The 21,662-nt window shown below is 30.6% G+C and overlaps 1 protein-coding gene across 2 annotated transcripts in view; it reads right to left on the bottom strand.

Annotated features, from left to right (window-relative positions):
- LOC112596295 (RNA-binding protein Musashi homolog 2) overlaps window positions 1–21,402 on the bottom strand; it is a 56,947-nt gene extending 35,545 nt beyond the window's left edge. For both annotated transcript variants that reach the window (XM_025341888.1, XM_025341889.1), the window contains exon 1: window positions 20,645–21,402. The gene's annotated coding sequence lies outside the window, so the exon portion shown is untranslated. The remainder of the gene's footprint in view (window positions 1–20,644) is intronic.
- Window positions 21,403–21,662: the final 260 nt, after the last annotated feature.

The following is a 21,662-nucleotide window of genomic DNA, read 5'->3' as shown; positions in this document are numbered from 1 at the left end:
GTGTTGTATTACGCTTGGGAAATTTAAAAGTTTTTACATGAAAAAGCGATTTCATGGTGATGGTGACACAAAATAAAGAAAGAAAAATATATGTAATAGTTAATTTTATATTTACAATATAATACTTTCACATGCAATTAAATCCTGTAGGTACCTGAGCTTGTATGTATATTATTATTATTATGTTCATACATGTGACGACCGCAACGACGTCGTATAAAATATAAATTGTATAAAAAAGAAATAACAGCAATAAAACATTATTTACAAACGCTTTTATACCTATACATTATCGAGTCAACTGAGTCAAATAATATAATCACTACAACACGGCAATAGTAATGACGGAATCTCAATCCGTATAATGATATCATAATAATATGGAAAAATCAAAATTTACCGTGCGCAAAGACGACATATTATATTATAATTTACTTGTCAGTTGTCTTATAATATATCCACAATATTATTATGGCGTGTAGGTTATTATATTAAATTTTATGAAATTTTACCGTGACGATTAATTTGATTGATATATTAAAACATTATTATTATTTATTACACGTTTGAGTGAGAGTCAATAATAATATAATAACACATATATTGATATATGCATGTGTGCACAATGTGGTTTTAATATGCCGTGTTTTCAGTATAATATTATATCGATATTTTATTGGTAGTAGGTACGTTAACTACGGTTTTAAAGCCGTATGTGAGTAGAAGTGCTTTCTCGGCTAGCATGCTCCGAATGCGTAAAATAACAAATTTGTCTTAGGCATATGTGATTTATATAAGCGAGGGCATTATAATACAATATAGCTTATAAATGTAAACATAACGTATATCGAAAGTGAATTTTAATATTTCAACTTTCAGGGAATATTGACGCAGACGTTTAAAACAATATATGGTAAGTACTACTCAGTACTAAAATCCAAAAATGTACACAAAATAGCATACCCTAAAACTAAATATTCATAGTATTCATTAATAAATACTAGACGAGGCAAACCAAGAGGCAGATAAAATAAATGTTTGATTTATTAGAACAAATAAAGAAAATTTAGTTCAGTGGAGGCCCCCCTCTAAAAATTAGGTTATTTATTTATTAATTTTACCCGCTGTTTAGAAAATAAAGCCATTATTGATTAATAAAATACAAAAAAATTATTAAATTCTTTGTTTTTTAATGTATTATAAATACATAATATTATAAATGTATAAATAGTAATATCTATGATATGGATCGCAGACTACGATAAACTTTTATAGCTATGAATTATTGTCTTATTCATGAATGTGCAAGTAATAAACAGATACGTATTAACAACTTTTGTTTTGATTTTGATTAGTAAATTGAGGAGAAAAATAAGAACAGTCTTCTTTTGTCAAATATTATAGGAAACTTCAGTTACTCGTTTTATTTTTAATTATTTGGGTCTATTTATAAATCCAAATTCAATAATATTTAAAAAATAACTTTTTCGTTCATTGTTTAGTTTTTTTTAAATATAATACAGTACTTTAAAAACCATCTCTCACAGTACTTATCTACAAAATATTTTATTTTAATATGGTTTACGGTAAAACCAATTATAAAACGATACTAGTATTATTTTGAATAATTATCATCAGATAAGGAGGAACGAGTTGAAACATACAAACAATTTATACACTTATACGATAATAAAATGCGAAATCTAACGGCGAATTAGATTTAAGTATAGTATAATATATTAAATAGAAATATAGTTGAAATTGCACTACGTGTGTATGAGTGTGAAAGACGAGGGAATTATCGTGGGAGACCTTGAAAAGTAACGATTTTCGACGTTTTCGTACGACCCGCTGCCGCCGACGCCGTTTGTGCGGCGAACGACTATCGTGTGTAATCTACATGACTATAATATACAAAATATATAATATAATAATAATATACGTGCAAGAGTACAAGTCTGCAGTGTTCACATAACGACTGTAAGAATTAGTAAACTATATTAAGTGTATTATGAGAAAATAGCGGCGTTGTGATTTTTACTTTGTTTGACCAAACAAATATTTATCTGTCGAATCAAGATCCGATGATCCGGTGATTCATAGCAACGTCGAAAGAGGTTTTTCCACTTAAACGTGTTTATTTTAATATCATTTTCGGATATTATAAACCACAGCGATATGTTTAATACTTACGTGATATACTTTATTTTTTTTTATAATTTATTGTCTATAGAAGATACTGCAGGGAAAATACCAGAAAAAACTATTTTTTCAGAGGGTTACACAGCTATAGGCGCTTACTATACATTATTTTTTACGTAAAAACTATTTTTCTAATCGATCAACGTGTATATACTTCAGTGTAATGTGTAATATACACATATATACAGAATCGTCGTGTACGTAACTTGTAAACGTTGGTCGAAAAAAATGATTAATCAGCATAAATTCTAATATATTATTCTTGATAAAAATTAAGAAATATTTTTATGGGGTATAATATGAAAAAATAAAACAACAATATTACATGCATCATTTTTTTATCACTGATAAATCATATTGAAAAATGTTCCATAACGAGTAAACAGAATACAATATATTCAATGCCAAGAAATTAATTTTGATAGAAAATTATTATAGTCTCCCTACTGCAGATCAAAAAAAAAATAAATTATTTTATTTGAATTATTAATTGATATTTATTATACTTTATTTTACAACCATATTGCCGTAGTGTATACAAATGAACGCAAATATCATCCTTAAATCCTTAGATAAGCTTACTGGTACTAATATAATTAGTAAATAGGTATCAAGGAATATTTACAAAAAATAAAATAGACTCAGTCTTCTAGCTGGTCAGAAATTAATGTAATACAAGCTATTAGTAAAATGTGAAATCTTGGTTAGCAAATCCTAAGGCTTACACAGAAAATTATTTCCAGTCACTCTGAAATCTAAGTGTGTAATATTATATATCAGAAAAATACTCGTAAAACATTTTCTATCATTTTGTTTAAAAAAAAAAATAAATGACGTTTTGGTCAATATTTGATCAATAGGCGATTTCTGGGACTTTTTTATTAAATTAATACATATGCATAAAGGTATTTAACCTGTAATTGGATGAATTGCTATAGATTGTTAATAAAACAAACACGACCAATTCGATTTGTATTTATTTTTTTTTACCACGACAATACTACTATTAGGTCAACAATCATTAATTTTAGACATACGTTAACATTCAACAGTCAAAACCAATACTAAGATTTTAATTTTGCAAAAATAAATATTTTACAAACCAATGAATCATGATTAATAATTCAATCATAAGACACGTTCGGTTTGTTATCAGACACAACATGTTTGTAAGTAAATATTTATGTCAACGACCTTTATTGTGTTATATAGGTAGGTATGAGTAGTTTTTTAGAATCATCATTTAAACATTGAGGTTTATTTTTTACCCGTAATGAGAATTATTTATAAAGTTTCGATATTTGATAATAAATTATAAAATTACATAAATTATTCTGATCCATAAAATGATAACACACATCAGTATAATAGAAGCGTAAAAATTAAATAAAATAATTTACAACTGCTTTGTGTATATGCCACTAGGTTAGGGGGGCGCTGTTACTACATTTGAAACAAAACTATTGATTTTTCCAGCTCCGCCCGACCGCCCTTGGGAACCCTGCCGTCTAACAACAAACCCTCTTTTAGTCAAGGGACCCCGGCTTTCTTATTATTATTTTTATTGTTGTTATCACTGTTTTCAGTCATGTTGTCATGATGATGCCTGATATAACCCAAAAGCACAACAACACGCGCATGTCATATAGGGCTAAATTCTTATTATAATGTGTCGAAGAGACCTCGATGTATTCATATTTTATTTCCCCCTAGTCAAAATAATAAATAAAAAATAACATTTATAGTTGTGTACAAAAAAAATACTTGAATTTTTATTTATTTGATACAGTAACACTAAATATGACTTATTTGCTCGAAATAGATATTATATAAATACAAATATTAGATGTATGTCATAAAAATCGAAAATTTTCCAATTGGTTAAATGTGACATTTTTACGCTTGATATAGCAATGCGAAACAGGTTTAGGTCGAACACACATATTATATTTGCTACGGCTACATAATAATCATTGCTATAAAAGGAAGGTTGGTGTGCTTAGATGACGAGCATCAAATAATATTTGAAAGGCTTTTACTATATATAATTTTAAACAGAAAAAAAGTGCCTAACATATCGTATGATAACTAATTATTAGATACCTAATAAAAATTAAAAGAAAGATTTAAATTCAAAAATATATCTAGATTTTATTAGGTACATTAAAAAATTTAATGTTTTATCGTGTCGTGGTAAATAAAATTTTAACGCAAAAAAACACATTTTCTTAGATAATTAATTTCACATATCATTCAACGTTTATGTATAATATGGTTTATGTTATACCAAAACGTTATGCGTATATAAAAAACAGTTGATTTTAATAGAAAAATTAAGTGTTTTCGAGCGTTTCAATGGGTATTCTATATATCTATAATAAACTAACGAATCAGATAAATATTGATGTTCAGTAGAATTTAAATGTTATTTGAAAACCTATTTTTCTTTTTTAAACACAAGATTTAGATATCGTGGAATAGTATATACAAATACTGTTATTTGATATATGTAATTTTTCATTGTCATAATTCGTCGTTGGTGGCCAACCCACAATGACGGCTCTATATATTATATTCTAGAGTAAAGACTTTTTACCTCATGTGTATAGGAAAATATTATTCAACAGTTTCTAAACCCAAAATGTCTGAATGATTATAAAAATTCAGTAACATTGATGTCAATTAAATGTTAATTATAAAGTCAACATTTCGAAGGAAAATCTATCCGTGACGTAAACATTATGTGTGTGTGATACTATAAAAATTGAATTTGAATGACATTTCCACGTTATTATTTAAAAATAGACGTTTGTGTTGGGTATATCTTGATGTGACATTTAATACGATATCGTCAAGAGCATACAAGCTCATGAGTTTTTTTTCTTTTAGGTACCGCAATCCGAGTAAAGCCGGAGATCATTTTTCATAACCTATCGTCTATGTTTACGAGCACCGATCCGATTACCAATCGGATCGACCGTTATACATCCCGACGTGGAAGTGGAACAAACTAAGGCAAGAAGGGATGATAGAAATGGAATACACACAGGTTTAGGCTATTTTCGTTGACAGGAAACGCGAGAGTTCTATATAAGAAAGTATAATAACAAGAAAAAAACCATAAGAAAAGTCTTGTAGAGGTTGAATTGACAGGCGATGGGTGTGGCTCACCCGGTTAAAGTAATTTTCTAAAGCACTCGTTCATAACCCTCTCTAGCTGCACACCCGCATCCCATAACCTTTCAGCCGTCTTTATTTAGACTTTAGAGAATGGAGACCCGTGTCATAAGCCCTAAAAAATGTACGCCGCGGACGGCAAAGAAAGTATAAACCACGTTTCACGTTGATGACTTGTATCGTGAATGGCGCACAAGCTCGGCTAGTATACTGTTAATATAAGTACAAAATAGGAAAAAACCATTCGTTTTTAAAACGATGAATATATGGGACAATATTTATACATACTGCATAATATGCACTTGCTATATATAGTATTATATAATATTATATAATATATATATAGTATATAGTATCTAACTATAATAACATATATAATATATATAAGTAATTGTGTTCAAGGTCAATGATGTCGAACGATGACGATATGGCCATGATATGTAACAACAAGAAGTGTATAACTGGACCAAGTATATAAATTCACTTTTTTTTTTCGTATATTTATATATACATAATATATACGCGTCTTATTTTTATATTTTTTAAAGAAGAAAGACAGATTACTATAATGATGACGATCATTTATTCTTTTTGTTTTTATTTTATTGTCTCAATTTAGTAAAAAACTTATAGTATATAGTAATAAAAAACGAAGTTCAGTTTTATTGACATATATGTGTATTCATGGAAAATATTTGCAAAGTGACCCTATATGCACCTAATATAATGGTGCTCAGAACTTATCGACATGATATTTCCGTATACATACAAGATAGAATTTAAAACAATAATAATATTATGCATTGTAAATTGTTCATCTCTTTTGAAAACTGTTTGAATGAGTTCTATGAAAATCGTTATTATTTGAATATCGAAGAATATTCAATACACCATAATTTATTACAAACCATGTTTCAAAAATAATTGCACGTTTATACAACTTTAAATGGTCAAAACAATGTATTAAGTGTAATGTGCAGAGTTTAGGACATAATTCATAGTTATTACCATATCTTGTGGCGAGCGGGAAGACTTTTAAGGATTCAAATTTCTTTCGCTTACCCCCCCGCGGCAGCCGTCTAGTAAAACGAATTATATTAAATCGAAGTATAATCATCGAATAAATGTATTTTTTGATAGCTCGTTAACTCTAGAACCATAATTCAGTTAACATATATTTATAATGTTTTTTTGCCGTCTATATCGACTGTTATTTTTTACTGTCTTCCATTTATAGCGTTAATGTCCTGAAATGTCTTAGCTGAGTCAAAATGGCGCTATTTTTGAATACAATTTTTTTGACGTATTCCAACATTTTTTTCACACATTATTTCATAAAATTATATTTTTGTTAACGGTGTACGTTTTATCATTATTTTTTTTTTAATATTAAATTATAACCAATAACCATATCAAACCAAATATTTAGAAAGCATAAAACAACAATTTTTCATTGAGCTTATGACATAAAATTTCACATTGAACAAATTGGGTCCTGTCAACGTCTTGTATGTACACCTGCACCATCGCCAACTGTCCGCTTCAAGACAATTTCGTGATCAAGCAAAAATAGCATTGCCAAGAAACATTAAGAATAATATTATGTACAAATGACGACAGCAGTTTTTCTCATAAACCCCGACAACCAATACCATTTTCGTGATGTCGGCCACTGCCACCAACAGTTTGGATTTATATCATATTTTATGTGTATAATAGAAAGAAGAAAAACGGAGAAATCAAAAAATCGACAAATCATAATGCATAATATAAAATATATCGTCCAAGGCGTTCGTGTACAATGCAATTCGTTCTGCGGTCGTGTCTCAAATTTAACATACGATCGTACACGACATACACAAGCACACGTTATATGATTATTATTATAGGTAGTGGAAGTTGGTAGCTTTACGGTCTCTCTCTCCCTCTTTTCAATATATATATATATATATATACATAAATATAATCTATATGTATATGTGTATGTGTTTCTTGTTTGCCTTTCACCCACAACATCAACAACAAACAGTTTTCTGTGAGTTCTATGCACGTACTGCTGTGCCGCACTATGGATCTATACCTAAATAAATTATAGTACATAGTATATCCGTATAGTGTATTATTTTTGGTTATAAAATCTGTTATTTTTTTTTTTTTTTTTTTTATTATTATTATTACTTTTATCGTCAAATCCGACCCTTGTCGACGTTTTAGTTTTGGAATTTATTCTTTAGAGCATGCCTTTAAAAAAAAATATGCATATACAATACACGACGGCGCTGTTGTGTATAAAATGAAAAATAATAATAATGATGATAATTAATTAGCTAACCCGCACGCGAGAATGTATAATGTTGAAATCCCAAAGTGAAAGAAGAAAAAAAATATTAATTAATATCGTCTGAGCGCCAAGTTTTTGTTATTTATTTTCTGCTGGATTTCCAGTACCCTCCCTAGTTACCTCCCTTTTTTTCTCCCGACATTCAGCTATATATATATATATATGCATACATGCATATATTTTGCTTACTAGATATTATGAGGTTAAATTCGGTCCGCGTATTTCGTTATCTGTGACGGCGGTGGCACTATTAATCGTCATAAAATAATAATAATAAACGATGATGGAAACACGGGCACGCCTTATCAGCACAGCGACGCGGAATGGGCCGTGATAAGATATATCCCCCAACTTTAGTCGTAGTGAACAGTCCATTATAGGGACGGCGCGGATTAAATGGTCCGGAACGTATTAATTCCGCGACGACGAGCTCGTACTCTACAGTACAGAAAATCACCAATCTCAACATCACCACTGTGGTACTAGTATAAAATAGTAGAACTAGTAGAAGTAGTAGTAGTAGTAATAGTTAGATTTTCCCAATTGTAACGGGATTAGTCAAGCAGTGTTTATAGTAAGTAGGAAACCCCCACCCCTTTTCTGATATAAATGTGTGAATACATAGGTCAGGTAGTAACTTTAATAGTCAACACGGTTATTTAAACATAAGACATATTTTACTATGAAAAAAAATTATTTTACAAAAGTATAAGTATAAATAGTATACCACATAAGACTATTCTTATTGTGTAATTATTGACGCGAAAAAAGTGAGATATCTCATTGCGACTTTTCTAAACCACTCCTGGTTGAAGAACTAGTGAAAGCCAAAATGAGCTAATAATAAGATGGTCGCAATAAAATGTAAGCCCCAATAGATAGGTATACATAATGTTGGTCATCAAAATAGCTGAAAAGCCCTCAAGAAAGATTGTATTATGACTGGTTAAGTGCAGAAGCTATTTGAACAGTAAACAATACACATAATATATATATACCTATATATATATTCTCTATCGCTCGTCACAAAAACTCCGGCGTTATCTCCGTTGTAATCGTCGGTTTTTCTTTTTTTCTGCTATTTATTTAATAGTACCTACGCAATATACTATAGTGGTTTCTGGCCGTTGTCGTAATTAAAGTTCAGTGGGGACAGTCGATATCCGCACCCGCACAAAAGATTAACTTTTTTTTTTGGAACGATTCCCGTGAACAACGTCGTATACTAGTTGTTAATCGAAGATAAAACTCTCCCGCGCGTTCTATTATTATTATTATTATTGTGCGAAGGAAATCGAACCAAAATAATGAATCTATCGCGGAGAATGATTTTCGTCAGTTTGGATTAGACTTTCTATATTGTTTGTACTTACACCGAAAGTCAACGTGTATGATATTATTGATATTACATTGTGTATACATTTAAATAAAAAGTAATTTTGAAAAATAACTATGTTTAAGTCGTATTATTAACGGCTGTTCAAACACTGATAAATGACAGGAATTTAAAGGCATTTTTTTTAAGACCTCATTATTTTGACGATGTTGAATCTATTTTTAGTCGAATAAGATAATCTGCTGTAGTGAAGTGTATTTGTTCATTTCGATTTTTATTGTATGCGGAGCTACTTTAACGCTGGTGTATGAATATAAATAATGTGTTTTTAAATCACGAATCGATTACAGACAAACTGAAAAAAACCCGCAAAACTCATCAACTATTCGAAAAAATAATCCAATAGTTCCGGTTCAATACGCAAACACGTGAAATTTGTGCAAAAACATTATACATATTATATATATATATCGTTGTGTATTATATAAATGTAAGAGTAGAACAATGTTACATGAATTGCGGGACAGTGCCGGTGAAAATCCATTAACCGATTTTAAAGCGAATCATTCGCGTATATACGTTTATACATTTTGCTAGCACGATAAATTAACGATTGTTAATAACACTAGAGTACGATTGTATTTACATCGAAATTGCCCTCAATTTTGTACACAAAACCTTTAGGTATAGTATGGCGATATTATATTATACTTATATAGATAGAGCTTTCAGATTTACAGTACACGATCGAAACTAAAAGCAGTATCATTTTAGGTGTTTAATATAGTAATGTGGTGTATACTCAAATTGAATTCCACGTTTAGCAAGTTCTTTTTAGTTTGGTTGGTTGAATACATATATATGCACAGAAGTATATTAAATTTATTTAGAAAAGCAATTTGTGAGCAATAAATTATAATAACATGTGTAGCTAAACACACTACTTACTTATGTCTGATTCCTTGAGTATATAGACATAATATTATTTATTTAATATAACTTTAAAATATTGATGAAACATTTTTGCAGATTAATTTTATAATACAGATAAAATACACTTTCTAATATTATTAGAAATGCTGAAACATTTAAATAATAATAATATACTTATAGGTATTATTAATACTATTTTATTGTTATTATTTTCTTTACTAAATATGTTAATTACTACTATCTACTTACTAATTAGATACATTTTATAGGGCTGTGAAAATTATGTATCAAAGAATCTGCAGCCTAACTACTTTATTATATAAAACAGTTTTATATTAATATTTAAATTTAAACACATCCTAATTAAGGATCGCTTAATATGAATATCTACATAAAGAAATCATAAATCATATACCTCTGTCTATAAATCACTAATTGTCAAAGGTGTAGACCATAATTAAAAACAAAAATATTGTTGAAATGTTAAAATGTATTTTAAATATTATATAATAGAATGGAACTTAATTTAACACACATTACACAGTTAACTTATACAAGAATTTTAAAATAATGTTATAAATTGACTCTGCTTTTAAATATAGGAAAGGATTTAATGTAATGCCATGAAGAAACTAGTAGAGTTAAGAACGAAAAAAGATGTAAGTGAAAATGATAAGTACTTATACATAATATACTATTATACATATATATATATATAAGTATTGGTTTACAAAGATTTACTTAGAAAAAATTAAATGAAACATAAAATACAGATAAAAGATAAAAAGATTATTGAGATACATAGAGTAAGAAATAGTTTCACAAAGTATAGTATAAGCTTAATCAAAGTAGATTACGAAAGAAGAAAACTGAATACATTTTTCTATTATTTACATAAATTAACCATGTAGTTTGTAAAATAAAAATAAAATAAATATTTTTATCAGTTAAATTCTAGGCAACAATATATAGTACGGTTAAAACTTAAAAGAATATCTCTATAGTGTCAAAATATAGTATTTTTTAATAGGTACGTAGTATTAAAAAGGAACAGTGTACTGTTATACTTAAAAGAGAAAAATATAATACACTCAAAGTGAATGTTCGAAATGCATTACATTTCGATGAATAAACTGATATCATAAACTAAAATATAATAACGATATATTAGCTACTTTCTAACGGGTTGTTTATTTCTTATTAATTTGGCGATACTACTGCCATGAGTACGTTTGCCACGAGACGTCTGAATATAATTTAAAACAATGTAGGTACCTTACCTACTACAACAATATACAAAGTGTAATTTATTTTTTTTTTTTATAAAAAACCAATTCCAAAAGCATATCACACAAGATACAAGCCAAAAGTCACGAAGACAGTTTGGTCGATGAAATGGAGCAAGAACGGGAAACGTTTTCAGCTGTAGCGAGCGTCACGCACTGTTTGCGCAGTGGAACGGTCGGCCGGGGGCAACGTCGGGCCGATGGTACGCGGAGATGCTTATTGAGATAGATAAAAAAAAATAAGAGAAAAAGGGTTTACGTACATTCTGTCTTTATGATTACATTTTTGTTATTTTGGAGCTCGGCCATAGGTTTCAACCGTCTACAGATTGCAGTGTGCGTGGCGTGCGATGACGACATAGTAATACAAAACAACGATATAAAATAAATAAACAATAAAAAATCCGTTATCGATAAATTATAATATAATGTAATGTACAAAAATATTATGGTAGGTATAATTACGACTGATTTTTTTAAAGACAATCGTTATACCAGACATATTGGAAACCTAAACATATATTATCACAGAATCCATTCTTAAATCTTAGTGGGCTAATCGCGATCGTTTTTTGAAGTTTTAGTCTTAGACGTTTAGTATTTAGGAATTTTAGACCTGACAAAAATATTATGTGTTTTTCGCCTAATTATATTTACCAGGTGCTGTTGGGTTTAATAAACGCACTTTATATTTACATATTTTTAAGTTCTTTAAAATAAATATAATGATAATGGTTTATACGTATTTTCAAACACTTTAATTTAATTAATGTATATAATTAGAACAATATTATAGTTTTATTCTTGACGTAAATTTATTTATTCCTTATACTTAATAATTTATTAATTGTATTACGAAGAGTATATTAAAACTATGAAATAGCATATTATTGTACTATTTTGGATTATCCTTGTCTAAAATTAATACTATTTAACTATTGTTTAAGTATAATACATATTATTAGGCATAGTATTTATTTAGAAACCTAACTAAGAAAAGTCCTTAGAAGTTTTATAATACACAAACATTTCACGTAAATTTATTCTTGTTGTGATATTATGCATTAATCAAACAGAGTTGAACTGAAAAAATGTTGATCGACAACAAAAGACAATTTATTTGAGTAACATCTGGAACTCGTTTGAGCCGGTCTAAAAATGTTTAAAACGTTTACAATTTATGTTGTTTTAGCGCTGTCATTTTGTTTGAGTTTTTTTTTCACCAGTGTACCTATAGGCCATCTCTGATTTTTCTTTATAAACTATTGAGTATTGGTTTTTAACGTAAAGGGGTATATAATATAATAAACACATTATTGACAAGAAATAAAAACCAATTAACACCTCGAATCAAACTAATCAAATTCCTTAGTGCTTCACAACATAATATCCCTATATTATAACAAAGTCTATGACATTTTTAAAAGCAAACAGGTAAATGATAAGTAGAACATCTCCATAAATGACTATATATTTATTATTGTTATTAGGTACTTATTATAATATTTTAACTTACATTAAATTATTTTTGACTAGCTAATTATCCAAACTAATAATTATATATTTAAATAAAATGTATCATAATTTGTATTAATATTGTAATTATATACCTATTCTGTGTGAATAAAGTGCATAAAAAAGCAGAATGAAACTTCCTGTAGGTATCTATATTTCTTGAAAATAAAAACGTATAGCCAGTGACGTACAGTATATACCGTGATACAAATATACAATTATGGATATTTGTAAACTAAAAAATATAAATCACGCTATACAAATGATAAATGAAGCCAAGCGGGAAAAATACTTAATTATTGCTGATGTGTTTACACAAAGAGACGTTATGATCGCTTAAAAGTATATACATAATACACTTGAAAGTCCATTGAATAGTAATTAATCATCAAACGAAAAAAAAAACGATTTGTGAGGGTGAAAATCGAATAGATAAACATATAATAGGTTTTAATATGCCCTTAGAATGTATCAGTAAATATTTGTTCCATTGGAAAAGAATAAATACAACATTTATGCAAACACGAACAAATGTGAAAAATCCTTATTAAATAACGATAGGAGAAGCAGGAATTTTGTGTATAATATGTTCAGAAGTCTGTTGTGGTAGTGGCATAATGTACCGTTAAACCGTATTTTCATTCATAATTTTTGCATACGGAGTTTGGACCCACGATCAATATATTATTACATTATTATGGTTTTATTATTCTAGAGTCGTGCCAGCCGGAGACAGATACACGCGGTTGGTGAAATCATTAAGAATTTATAGACCTAATACTTCATGCTGCAGAATATTCCAGGGGTTGGTAGATCTGCTAGCGTTGAGCTAGGGACATCTGTTCGGGTTTGCGTGGAAAGGAGCCAGGTGGTGAGGAAACAAAAAAATTAAAAAGAGAAAGAGAGAGGGTCGACAGAGAAACACGGCACGCGTCTCTTCCACGTTAACCATCTGTCCCCTCGGAATATGTTTATGTTGTCCGGATAACGGACGAAAACGCATACGCGAGATCCCAGGCGAAGACACATTTCATTCCGAAAATCGATTTTACCTACGCACTGCAGTTACCAATTAGTAATTATCGTTAGTTTAACACATAAATATTATGTATATTAAATTAGTTCAAATTCAAAGCAAAATGGGTTTAAGGATTTATACAAATAAAGTTTTTTTTTTTTTTTAATTTTTCATTATAACATGAAATATAGTTTATTTAGGAGCATTATAATTTAATGAAACCATATGGAAAAGTAAAATAAAACATTTATTGATTTTATTCATAATGAATTGTTTATTGACACTTGCAAAGGTGAAAAAATATTTAATTACGAAAGATAATTCAAAAGAAAAGCTTATATTGTTTTTTAGTATATAACACTCATTAATACTCAATATAAAATGAGTACAAATTGATATTATGTAATTAAATCGAATTACATTTTTTAATATTGCGTCCAATGCATAGCAGTTAAATACTCAAATTAATTTATAAAATTTGAAATTTTAACTAAAAATGAAAACGTATAATATAGTTTCAAATGCAATATTTCTACAAAAATATTTTAATATACATCAGAAACATCTATTTTGTTTTAATATAGGTCACTGCAATTTGTAAGCATATTCACAGGCATTGTATATTATTACTTAATATTAAAAAGTAAAGATTAATTATTTAAAGAAAAACTGAAAAACTAAAGATATATATTGCATAGATTATTTGCCAGCGTCTATAAAAAATTGATTACGAGACATCTACTGGGTAGGGTAAATTATTTGAGTTTAATATAGAATAAATATCGTTTGTTATATTTTATATACAACGTTAGGATTTTACTAAAGAGATTATGAAATAAACAAAAACTAAAAAACATTATCCAATAATTTGTACGAGTACTGGTATTTTTTTGAGAAATTATGTTTTTTTTTTCATATCTGTACTTAATACAAATATTATATTTATAAGACAACGTGCATAATGAAACGCAGCTGTAGACTAACTGTCATCTGGGATGATGCTTGAAAGATGGATAATTTATTTTAGGTCCAAAATTTTTGCGCCAAATGAAATCTACTCTTCGTTGTCCTTGTTACGAAAAAATAGGAGAAGTCTGAGATGAAGAAGAAAGAGAAAAATATACACATACCGTTTTCATTGGATAACACTAGCCGCTTTACTTGGCCTCGTTATTGTTCTCTTTCTCTCCGATCCCCCACTCAACTATGCCACAACCTCGTGACGATTCAATAAGGTTAACCCGCGAGAAGTTTCCGTACCCAACAATGTGTTATTACATTATTCTCTCTACTTTTCTTATTTATTTTATATCTACCACGAATCACTGAAACGAACGTTAAATGTACGTCGAAAATAACTCGATCAGACACCGACATATAAATACCAAAACAACATCAGAGTGTCACCATTCAGTTCTGGAGTCCTATGATCTATTACATTTCCGTATAATTTATAGAAAAGAACAAACAGTACAGAAAAAACAATGGGTTTTTCATTAAAGTACCTAACAGAAATATTATATTATATATATTTTTTAATATTTATAAATTATGTGACAAGTTTTGTTGTTTAAAAATATAGTATTTTTAGTTAAAATTAATACTAGGCGTATTATAATATTATAGTCTTTATTATTATTATTATTATTATTATTATTGATAAGTACGTGATACCCAAATGTGTTTTTTCCGTCTTACAAAGGTACAAGGTAATTCATATTCATCAGAATCCATTTTGTGTTATTAGTTTTAATATTGCTGTTAATTGACCCTATTATAAAATTTAAAGGTATACTTAAGAACATAATCTCATCTCTTTTTTATATTTTAATTTTAATGCTGGTTATAGGTATACAAAATATTAAAGTTTAAAAATGTTTATAAATCGCTTTAAAATAAAAATATAAAAAACAAAAAATAAGACGAAAAATAAGATGATATTTTTATCTTTACATTTGATAATTGATCAATTTACTGAGACACATTTAGTTTTATTTTCTTAGTTGTATCCGCATAAGTATTTAATCTTTCGATAATGTTACAATCATTGCAATAACTATTTTTTATTTAGTATACTGTAATAATAAAACTAATGATACAAAATAGAATTCACCATATTGTATATTTGTAAGATGCATACAACACATGCGGACAGGAACCACGTCCTGTTATTACTAATAATTCATATTACGATAAATCTATTAAATATGAATAGTAAAATATCTTAATAAACGGTTTTTTATAAATTATAATACGAATACTTTATAGTTTATTTAAATTATATAATTATCTTAAGTTTATGACGTATATGTATTATGTAAGAGAATATGACGTTTCAACAATTAAATATTTAGTTTTGCGATGTATGATTTTAGATTCATCAGCGATTACTTTAATATTATAAATATGTCACATTTAAATATAAATAGAAAATTATTCATTTTCGGCGAACGTAAATAACAGAAGTACAGAACTACATACATATTGTTTCACAGGCGGCAAGCGTTTCGTTAAAAAAAAAAAAAAAATAATTTACTGCTTGGAAAATCATATCAGTACTATTTTTTATGAAGTAAATTTTAATAGAAACTCTTAATATGTAAGTGAATCTAAATTAAATTTTTCACGCAGTCACAGCAATTCACTCTCATTTCACTTACCTAGTAGTGAAAGTAAAAATATAAAATAAATAAAATATCCCTTTCGTTTCGTCTATAATGTTTTTTTCCAATCGTCATAGTTTCAACGTCTATCTCTTCAAAAGCAGTTCAGTACCGGTTTCAACACACAATACACATAATATTAAATTATATTACATGCATTATATACTAACATTTTTTTTTCGCTATGACAAAGCCTTCTTTATAGTAAAGGACAACGTGCCAACTACGAACAGAGACTCGATTTTCGATATCTAGGCACAATAAATAGCAATATATACTATACTCTATTATACATTAATATTATGATCTCCAATAATATACTACGTGATAATTACAGCAGTAGCGTTTATTCAAGTGGCATTTGGCAGTGCGGCTATCTGGCAATTTACCGAACCAGTGGCGAGATGTAATTATTGGACTGCCTGTTTTGTACGACCATTAGCATAATGATGTACCTATATATATATACAATATATATAAATGCTGTTCTCTGGCCCGATGACAAAATGATGTGCCCCCGCCCCTTAACATAAGCTACTCTAGTTAACGCAATAGTTAATTGAGTTACTATTCAAACTATATAATAACTACGAAAATCATCCCGAACAAATACATGTACAAAAGGAGACAGATAATATAATATTATTATGTGAGTAAAAATAGAGACTACCTATATAACAGTAAATCAAACAAATTAATTACGACGAGTACAAATTTATATTTTTTTTTTTATTTTTTTACGAGTTTGAGACATATTTATAATAATTTTATATTATGTATTATTAAATTATAAGATACACGGAAAATTAAATAAATATAAATGTGGTTAAAGAATTCGAAAAAACATAACCATATTGTATATAAGGATATTTACTATCTATAATTTTTAAGATCTTTACGATTATTAACATTTTTAAATAAATAGGAAACTTTAAAATAATATTTAGAATGTAATGAGTAATGACCTTTTCAAAATGAGGACAATTTTAATACATAATTAGTAAAATGCAAATTTAGATCTTAAATAATCTACCAGAGCAGGTTTTCATAATTACTACAAGATCTACACTATCTATAATTTGAATTTCATCATGTACCTATTTATTATAGATATAATACAAGTGCGCTAAACATTGAAATAATAATACATAAAAAAAATACATAATATAACCATTATAAACTTTTACCGGGCCTTTTACTTATAAATTTGTATAAAACTTATTGTATATGAAAATAATAGTTTATATATAGGTACGTAAGTCAACAATAAAATTGTTATTGCACATTAAAAATGCACTTTAATAGGTATATCATTGAATATTTAATAAATTTAGATTTTTTTTTTTTTACACATTCTATGAAAATAAATATATTATGTTGATTTGATTGGTATTAGTACTGAATAGTGAATAATAATGTTAATTTTAATTTAATTGATTTTCGCACAAGTCTAGTAACAACACATGATATTATAGCGTTATGAGATTTTACATTTTCATACCTTAATACAAACGGAAAGTAAATAAAATTAAAAACTAACGATTAATAGTGTATATAACATTTCAAGATTGCGGACGTCTGTGCGTGTATAATACACGGCGGTTAAATATACCTATCGAACGACGTCTCGCGGCACGTTACAACACGTTTAACCAGCATTCGATATTGCTTTATAATATGCACCTCGTATATAATATGTTCCTCGACAAAGTCGTTGTCGACGTTTCGGATTGAATTGCGAGCACAAGTATACACTACATACACGATATAAAAGTGTGACGGTGGCTTTGGCGGTGGAAACCGTGGCGGTTTGCTTTTGTTCAACGACCTATTCAAATTACTCCGGGTTGTAAAAGTCAACGTCGGAATTTCCAAGTGGCTCCCGCTTCAGCCACATATATAACCCCCACCGTCTCACACGAGATGACGAGGTGGTGTGTGGAAACGTGGGTGGTATATAATGTATAGGTACGTATATCGGTCGTCGTTACGATGCGGAGGGAGCAAAAAGCCAACACGAGGATATTTTCAGAACATTTTTTTCTCTTCTCCGTCCTTACACGTCCCCTTCACACAACCATTTCCGAATACACACACTTTAACCCCTGTTTTGCATTTTTATATTCACCGCGCGGCTTACACCATGGCGCGGTAAATCACAGTAGAATTATATTAAATATATATATATGTATACGTATATTATGTAGTATATGAACGTACTACTGCGTTACACACACACAAATGACGACGATCTGCACGACCTCTGCTCCTCGTCGTCTAAAGCCAGAAGACTTCCCGAAAAATACTCTGCACGTTTTGTAGAACCCTCCCCCCACCACACACACACACACACACTAAAAGGTTCCGAGTGTGTCGGCCATCTATTGAATATACCTAAACCTACCTATAGAGCGGCGGCGGCGTACTATTATGTCACACAGTTAGTATTACATTTTATTATAACGCGCTATAACCCAACATACAGAGTGTAGCTAATACCTGTGTAATATTTTGTATACAGAGGGAGCCAAAGGACCGGGTGAACTATACTGCGAAGGACGACCGGTTGTCGCGGCTAGCCGGCCGGCCGGCTGGCTGCTGCGTTCGATATCACACAACCACCACTAGCACCCCCCCACCAACAACTACCAACCACATCAACACCACCGGGCAGACGAGACCGCAGGGCCCGCCGACGCACATCGTTTATTTCACTCACGGTCGTGTATGGCGGTTCGACAATAATGTTATTTACAACACGCGCGTTTCAAAACACGAACTCTATGCATTAATATTGTAATGTGTATGTGATTTCAAGTCACTTTCGCCAGATTTCGGTAAATTCCGAGAGACAGACGAAACGATGAGAATTCGTAGAAAAAAACACGAACAGATTTGGCATAAACATCATATTATTATGTTAATCTTCCTACTCGAGAACACAATGAAATTGATAATATTATGTTTGGATATTATTATATTACATTTAATAAATACAAATACGCAAAAATAGCGTATACCAAAATGATTAGAACGCGCCGAGAAGAGAGACTAAAATATACGATCTCTGACGTTCTCGTTATTACACGGACTGCAGTTTAAAAATATTATAACTCATAACTGTTGTTAAACACACTATAAATAGTAATCGCTGCAATATTAAACACTTATGTAGCAGAAAAATTATTATAAATAACAAAACACAATGGTTTATCTGTAGGAACCTCTATTTTCTAGTCTTCAATAATAACAATAATATTACGACTTTATGATTTATTATGAAAATTATGAAAATTAGCCGTGTTATATTACACGTATTATACTACAATACATATTAATTATTTACAAAATTAAAACAATGGAAGTTTAACAGTTTTGATTAACAAGATATAATTTTTTTTTTTTTTTTTGTAATCGATGGAAAATTGGTCCACGTGAGTGTTAGTTAATTTATAGTGATTTTATTACAGATAGTTTTCGAAACGCGTGTATAATGTTACATACTATATTTATTATTTTGGCCGATCAATTCGCACACCATGCAAACAAAATATAATATAAAACATGTTCCAATACGTATTGTACAACCGCCGTTGTAGGGTGTTTTGCTCGCCACGAGGGTCGACAACGAGAGGGTGAGGGTCGGTGAGAAAAAAAAGAACGCTGTGTTTCGACAAAGACCGCGTGTATAGAATATTCTCGGAGTTTTATTGTTCGCCGTGATACGGTTGTTGTACCCAGACATTGCTGTTGCCTTTGTTTAGTTATGATTTTTTTTTGAATTTTAACAAAGTTATCGAACTGCTGTTCGATAATCGAGGGTAGTGGGGGGCACTGACAAATCCTTTAGATTTTTGAATACCTATCGAACCTCTTGTGTAATGGGCTACCAACGTGGCGGAAATTCGCGCGCGCGTTCGGTCGCTGTGACAACAAGCCGACGGGAGACCATCACACAATCGGATAGTAATCCAACCAAGCAAATTGGGTTAAATCCTATGCGACAACACGGGAAAACAGTTATTGAAGTAGGTACCTGTGCAATATCGTGTGGTCGATTTGTGAAAAAGTATATTTTCAAATGTTTCTCAACAACGCAAGAACGTGTTTTTTGAATTACCAAAAGCAATAATGTTTATACTTATTCTAGTATACAAAGTGTAATTTACTCACCCTAAATAAATTTAAAACCGCGAAAACGGTTTCAGCAGCAAACGCAGACGACCTTGGTCATGGACGCGTGTCGGCCGATCGGGGGTGAAATGCCGATAACCGAAGTATATTATCAATAAAATAATATCCCGTAAAACACTCGGAATCCGCGGTACGACGCGTAAAGCGAACGAATTTTTTATTATTATTATTATTATTATTAATATTACTATTAAAATTTCTTTCAACTGCGGCCTAGCGGATTTATTGCCGAAAACGAACGCGAGTGCATGTATTTAACCGACAGTATACCGAGGTATAAACACAATATTATTAACACGGTATATTATTATCGTACGGCAACAACAATAATTAAAATGTGTATAATATGTTTGGTGGTGGTGTAAGCGGTGTACAAAGTGTAGTGAAATGTGCGGACAAGAGCGAACGACCACCGAACTTATGCGGAGCACGTGAGACACTGAACGCTGAAGGGGTATGTGCGTCGAGCGACGGGCCGCAAAGCGTTCGTCAGTGCGTGTGTGTTTGTGAGCGTGCGCACGCGCGCGCTCTCTGTCTTTTGTATGTAGCAGCTGCAGCAGCAGCAGCAGCAGTCGTACGTCGCGACGGCGCTCGGCGACGGCGGCGGCGGCGGCGGAGCGAGCGAGCGAGAAGGGTGATCGAGAGTTCGGGAAGCGAGAGCGAGATAGGAGGACGGAGTGCGGAGCGTGTACCGCCGTCGTGTGTACTGGTTTTTGTGAGTGCGTGCCGACCGTCGTTCGGTGGTGGTACGAAATGCACTGCGCCGCGTCGTTCGGCCACAGTGATTCGTCGTTACCGCTGCCGTCGAGTTCACATGTGGTACGGGCGCGACGGTGCGTGCGTGCGTGGCCGGCGTTCTATTCTTTTGTGCTCGGCGGCGGTGGTGGCGAGGCCACAGCAGTCGAAGGGCGAAGACAGCTGCCGCTGCGAAGACTGTGCGGCGTTGGGTTGGGGGGCGGGGGGCGGTGGGATCTGTGATGTCGAGAGGGTAACGTTG

The sequence above is a fragment of the Melanaphis sacchari genome, unplaced genomic scaffold, assembly GCF_002803265.2.
Source record: "Melanaphis sacchari strain LSU unplaced genomic scaffold, SCAv2.0 Contig31_pilon_pilon, whole genome shotgun sequence".
Taxonomy (NCBI): domain Eukaryota; kingdom Metazoa; phylum Arthropoda; class Insecta; order Hemiptera; family Aphididae; genus Melanaphis; species Melanaphis sacchari.
The sequence above is the reverse complement of the archived record's forward strand: the minus strand, read 5'-3'. Positions and strand labels throughout refer to the sequence as shown.